At 34.0% G+C, this 6,635-nt stretch overlaps 1 protein-coding gene across 1 annotated transcript in view; it reads left to right on the forward strand.

Annotated features, from left to right (window-relative positions):
- Dmd (dystrophin) overlaps positions 1–6,635 on the forward strand; it is a 2,056,279-nt gene that overhangs the window by 257,294 nt on the left and 1,792,350 nt on the right. The window lies entirely within an intron of this gene.

Raw genomic sequence — 6,635 nt, forward strand, 5'->3', positions numbered from 1 at the left:
GCCCAATGGATTCTGGGAATATGGCAGCTGTTGCCCTGGCAACAGGTCTGTGAGGCCCACCCATGTGATGTCACGGGCTTTGGAGGCCCTGATGCTAACAACATATACATGGGCGAAACTAATAAAAGAGCAATTTTAGTAGAAAAGGACAAGTTGGCATTTTAGGAGAAAGCAAATAAAGAGTATTTAAAAGATAAGATAATTTAATTATTTTTCTTGGAGATGTTATATCTCAACTGGCAGCAAAAATGGTTATGATAATGTCTATTAATTGAAGAGTACCACATTTTGGTGAACAAAACCATCAATACATACAATCAGAAATGAACACAAGAGAAACTTCACAAGTTGCCATAGTTTTTGTTACTTGTAGATATTTTCACTGCAAGAGAATATTTGTATGACCAATAAAATAAAAATTGAGCTGGTCTTTAATATTTCTATTAAGGGTTTAGGAAAGCAAAGGTAATTTTGAATCGTGTTATCCATGGGAAGAAAGAAGTAATATTTTAATTTGATATTTGATTTTTATGGGAAGAGAGAGATTGAAAGGAAGGTAGAAATGTCATTGACTAACGGAAATGACCAACCTTATTAGACAACAAAAAGTGAGTAGAGAATGTCTTAAGAGGAAAAAGTAGGCTTTGTGACTAATATTTTTAATACCGTTATTCCCCTTAATGTCCACATACAGGCACATGTGGCAAATAGAATATGAGCCTTCATTAGATCAAACTGTATCTGGATTTTTACTTGACAGCTAAAGAACAACTCAGACACATTGAGAGGACCTATTCTAACCATAACAGTTAGGCAACAAATGTGGGGTTTGTAAATGGAAAATGTTTTATTTTTTTTTTTTACAGTATAAATTTTGAACAACAATGATTCTTGGTGTTGAAAATAAGACTGGGATATGTAAGTGTTTGAACAATTTTCAAAAAAATACTCCTTTGCTGTTGTTAAGAAATAAAAGGATGTGAAGCACAGAGTACACTCTCTTCCTGAAGTGTGGCCTTTTAACAAATCATTGACTTCCTTACCTTTTTTTCCCAGTGAGGAATAAATAGCAGGGCCTATCTGCCAGGTGTGTCTTTCAGACCTTGTTTTTTAGGTAAGGGCAGGTAAAGTCAACTCAAAGATAACTAAGCTGTGGATTGAGGTCCACAAATATTTTTTCCTTGAATTATTTATGAAAGAAATAATTTTGCTTGTTTATGGTTTAATAGGCTTGGAGATGCTAGTTGTTTACCCTAATGCATTTGAGGCAGGTTCTTCCTTCTTCATCCTTGCTAGTTTCTTTTGAAACTACTTGTATTTCTGTTTTTCATTTTCCCCATGGAGTTTTTCTCAACAGAGGGAATGGGTGGGTCTGAAGTTCACTTCTTTACAAATGCAGATTTGTAGAGAAAAGCCTGATGCAGCTGCTTCTCTGCGGGGTATTATTGCGCTCAGCAATGGTACCTTAACTATTGTGGGGGTGTACCTGGGCCATGCAGCCATTCTACCTTAAAATAATGTACATAATGTACTAGAGACCTGAATGAGTGGGTCTTTTTCAACAGCCTCATCCCTTGTGACCATGGATTAACCATAGGATTCTTCTCCTTCTACTTCCAAGTAAATGAATTCTACAGAATTTAACTGCTCAGTATAGACTACCTATAGATATCCCTGATTGGCATATGTCAAACGTTTAATCAGCATGTGAAAAGTGAATGACACAGTGAAAAAGTTCTAGTATATTGACCCTGATACTTTCCAGTTACTTCTTGGACAATTACTTTAGATGTTGCCTTCATGTAAGAATATATCTTAAAGCTGATATAAATGACATGACTTTCCCCTGATGATCTTTGCTTCCTATACACCTTGTATTAGAAAGCTCACCATTTTCTCAGTAGAATCTAGACATCAAAGATTTTACAGCTGCTGTTATACATTTTATGACCAAACACAGGAGTTAAAGATGGCTATGAATATGAGGAAATGAGCTGGTATTCCAGCCAGCAATTACCCTGGGAGCTTTGCTGTCTTTCAAGCTCAGAGAACAGGACCTCTTCTGTGATCATCTGTGTGACAGAACTTGAAGTCTCTTTCTGACCTTGTAGAAAGCTCTCAGCAAGTGCATCTCTTCACAGATCAATACCACTCTTGGAACAGTAATGAGAATATAACAAAGAAAGATGAGAGCCTTGCTTTCTCCTGCTCCTATTGGCATTGAACAGAGTATGTATGCACTGTCTTAGAGGAACAGCCTGTCTCTTGTCAGCAGAATAATTTCAGCAAAATTCTCGACAGTGAGGATTAAGTATTTAAAGTATTAAGTCCAAGCAGAAATAAAAAGAAGCCTGGTATTTGATGATTGAAACTGTTAAGGGGAATAAACAGCTGGGTTACCCTTCCTTTTGTTCAACATGCTACTTTATTTAAGAGTAGTTTCTATATCAACCTGTCTCATTATATATTTTTTAGTTTCCAATATTAGTTCTCATTCCCATAACAATGTAATCATCTGCTAAACATTTTTGACATGAAAACATATATTTTTAAAAGAAACTTTTAAATTGCTATATTAAGAAGAGAGTGGGTTTTTCTTTAATTTTGGGGTCAGAGTTGGTAATATTGTTAATTGGAGAGTTTTTTTCTTTCTCAAAAGTTCAAAAACATACCCAAGCTAATTTTATTTTTACAAACTCAAATTCTGACCAGAAGGATATTTATATACCAGAACAGTTCTATAAAACAATGAAAAATACATCTTTAGTTTCAACAATAGTTATATAATGATTTAATCATCATTATAAATCATGACAACTCTCTTTTCCCAAAAAAAAGTAAAAATTTGTAAATATTCTAGTCTTGGAGCTTTGGATTGCTAGAACTGAAGATACATTGCAACTTCTTAAAATATGTGTATGTTTATTTAAAATTGTCAAAATTGGACAATATAACAGAAAGAAAGTAGTAAAAAAATAATTTTACTTTTTGAAAAGGAAATCTGTATGGGTGGTGTATTAAAGAATCCATATGTTTTTAATACTTAATGTGCTGCCTTTGCTGGTTCAACTCCTCTGCATCTCAGGAGGCTAGCTACTCATTGTGACTGAAGAGTTCCTTGGCAAAACACACACAGTGTGAAAGCTTAAGTCTTCACCATCTTTAAACTTTAAAGATAACCAAGTAATTACCTCTAAATTAGATAAAATTTATACATTTAAAATAGAATCTACATGGGGTCAAGTCTTTAGCTGAAATGAATGTCTTACTTTAATATATATCATTTGTCCCTTCTTTCTCATTTTCTGCAAGAATAGATCATCATGGCTTCAACTTACTATTTAATGTCTTTCTGACTTTAAAAACATGTAAAAGCCTATCAAAACTAATTATGTGTCTTTCAAGTGGACGTGCATCATATTACAATGGAAATAAAACAATGTCTAACACAAGCATGGAAATATTGTGAAGTTTTAGAATTCATATTTCACATCTCATTTATGTATGTGAAATTTTTCTTACAAGGATACTAAAAAATGTACCAAGGTAACTTAACACTTTGTAGCCCACATGCCCATAGCTACACATTTTGTAACTAAATGACCTTTGACTTACTAATGAGTAAGGAAGAACTTAAAAGCAAGGGGAAGTGTTTTATCTTTCATGCTCCTTCTAGGTTACTTATATAAGTGACTACTCCAAAAAAGAAGTATCACGAGCAAGAGGGAAATGCCATTGTGTGCTCTTTTATTCTTTTAATTCTTTAGTTCTAGAAAGTATACAGTTCTCTATGTCATAGTCTTCTTTTACTTGCTTGGAGTCTCTTGTAGTTCCAATAGTGTTATGTGCTCCAAATATGAATGGATTAGTTATACATAGATTGCATTCATGGTGTTTGCTTATGCACATGTCCTATTGCTTAATATGATTTCACATATGAAGCAAAAATTCTGCAATAAAACTACTTAAAATTTGCATAATTCTGGTAGCAGAGTATTGAAATCAAGGTGGGGTGGTTTTGAACTCAGAATGTTGTGACTCCTACCAATGACGCCAGTCTTCTAGATATGTCAAATTTCTGTGTGAAATGTGATCAGTAAAAACAAAAGAAGAAAAGAAAAGCTTTTCAGAGCTTTTGCCTAAATGCTTTAGAATCACTAGGAGTAAGAACACCTGCAGGGGGTCATCCTGCCTGGTCAACTTTTATCATTGCCAATATATACAGGCAAAGATTTAATATTCATCAAAATTCATTTAAACATCATCATATATCAATACTTTCTACTGGTTTGAAATTTTGTTCTGAATAGTAAGTTACCCCTACTTCTTACACACACACACACACACACACACACACACACACACACACACACACACACACACTTCAGTGGGAAGCTAAATTATTTTTGGTAGGTTATTTGATGACTATTCCATTAGAATACAGAAAGAAAAATATTGATAAAGTGTCAAGAAGTATGTCCAAACTCATATGTAAAACTGCTAATAGATTGTTTATTATAATAAATGTACCATATTCTTAGTGGAGACATTATGATTGATAGAAAAACCACCAATAGAACCCCTCTGTTCTCTGCTCTGTAGCAACCATTTGATATCTTTTGGAATGTTACCATTGTCATATTTTTATGTTATATAAATAACAATATGTTGTATCATATTCTCTATTGTGATAAGTTTCAATTTTTATAAAAATCATCTCTTACTCTAAGTAGAAAATAATTGAGCAATTAAATATCCTAGAAAGTGTTTATTACTTGGCCTATGGACTATTCAGGTGCTACATTCTACCTTTGGGAAGATACTCTCATTTTAAAAAGTCCATAAACTTTTTTGCTAAGTAGAATAAAATCCCAAAAGAAAGAAAGAGAGAGAGAGAGAGAGAGAGAGAGAGAGAGAGAGAGAGAGAGAGAGAGAGAGAGAGAGAGAGAGAGAGAGAGAGAGAGAGAGAGAGAGAGAGAAAGAAAGGAAGAAAGACAAGGAAGGAAGAAGAAAGAAATCCTAAGTTTACCCACTATTGAAAGCTTCAAGTAATGTTTAAAAGAAAACCATCCTTGCTGATTTTTAAAACTGTCAAGTAATTGACTAATTCTAGAGTGTCCAGGATTGGTAGTAACTAAAAATCTGCTACATTCCTAATGATGTTCAATGAGGCATAGGAAATGAATAGGTGGATACAGTCCAGTTGCTAGAAAATAGCTGTTTGTTACTGACTTGTCTGAGAGGAAATGAACACTTTCATTTTTCAGTAACAGAGTATAAAGTGTTCTTCTCTACTGCTTTTCTAAAAGCTCTATACCCCTTGGAATACTGATAAGGAGCCAGTAGTTAAATGGAAAGCATTCAAGTAATCTCAGTGATCACAAGTTACTTTACAAACTGTTAAATTTTTATTCCTTTTTATGTATATTTCCACCAGGCTTCAAAACAAATAAATTCTATAATCTTTATCTCATATACATTATCAGCAAGGTGGCATTTAGTTTCCTTTAAATGTTAATTACTGAGGAGACTAGAAAATTTGTGGACTTTGTAGGGATAGATCTCAGAGAGAGTAGCTAAACCAATAGTTTTCAAACTTGGCTACACTTTGGAACTTAACAAATAGCCTTCCCTCCGCCCCCCAGTCCTATTATTTTCAGGGATTCGGACTTGTCTGTGGTCCCAGAATGTCAATTTAAAAGTTCCCCTAGTTGTCTCTAATTTGAGGCTGAGAACCACAGGAAAAGGAGAGGACTTCTGAGGCCACATTAAAGCAAGCAGTTCCAGTTTTTTTTCCTGTTTCCCTTATTCAAATTCTAAAGACATGACATATTCTTAAGGCTAGACTAAGCTCACAAACCACTCTAGAATTTCACAACTCTGACCATGTCTCTGTTGATTGTTTCTTTAATAAACTCTACTTATGTACGTCAGATTGGAAAATGTATCCTTTCTTGGCAATAATTGATGGAGTTAAATTGGAAGCTCACTATTATAAGCAAAGTTAACCAGGTAGAAAGACTATATCACTATTGCATTCAGATGTGGAATCCCCTTTTTAAAGACAGGAAAAATTTTATACCAATATTATGTAGTTTTTAATTATTACTGTTCTGTAGTATAGCTCAAAATCATGGATGGATACACCTCCAGAATTTCTTTTATTGTACAGGATTGTTTTTCTAGACCTATTTTCCCAAATGAAGTTGAGAAATGCTCTTGAAAGTTCTGTAAAGAGTTATGTTGGAATTTTGTTGGTAATTACACTGTATCTATAGATTGCTTTTGGTGAGATGGCCCTTTTTACTATATTAATCTTACTGATCTGTGAGCATGGGAGATCTTTCTATTTTCCAATATCTTTCTTTCTTCAGAGATTTGAAGTTCTTGACATACAGGTCTTTCACTTGCTTGGTTAGAGTTATACCAATGATGGTGAGAAATTGAGGTAGGAAACCTACTTTAGTTTTGGACAGACCATTCTATAAGCTGGCAGCCTGGACTGAATAATAGAAAGTATGCTTAGTACCAGTATTGCTCCTGACTGCATACAGTGTGATTAGACATCATTGGTTCCTGAAACCATAATTTTTCCACTCTAAGGTATTGTGACCTAAAATTAATAGCCCTAATAC

Source organism: Mastomys coucha, chromosome X (genome assembly GCF_008632895.1).
Source record: "Mastomys coucha isolate ucsf_1 chromosome X, UCSF_Mcou_1, whole genome shotgun sequence".
Lineage (NCBI taxonomy): Eukaryota > Metazoa > Chordata > Mammalia > Rodentia > Muridae > Mastomys > Mastomys coucha.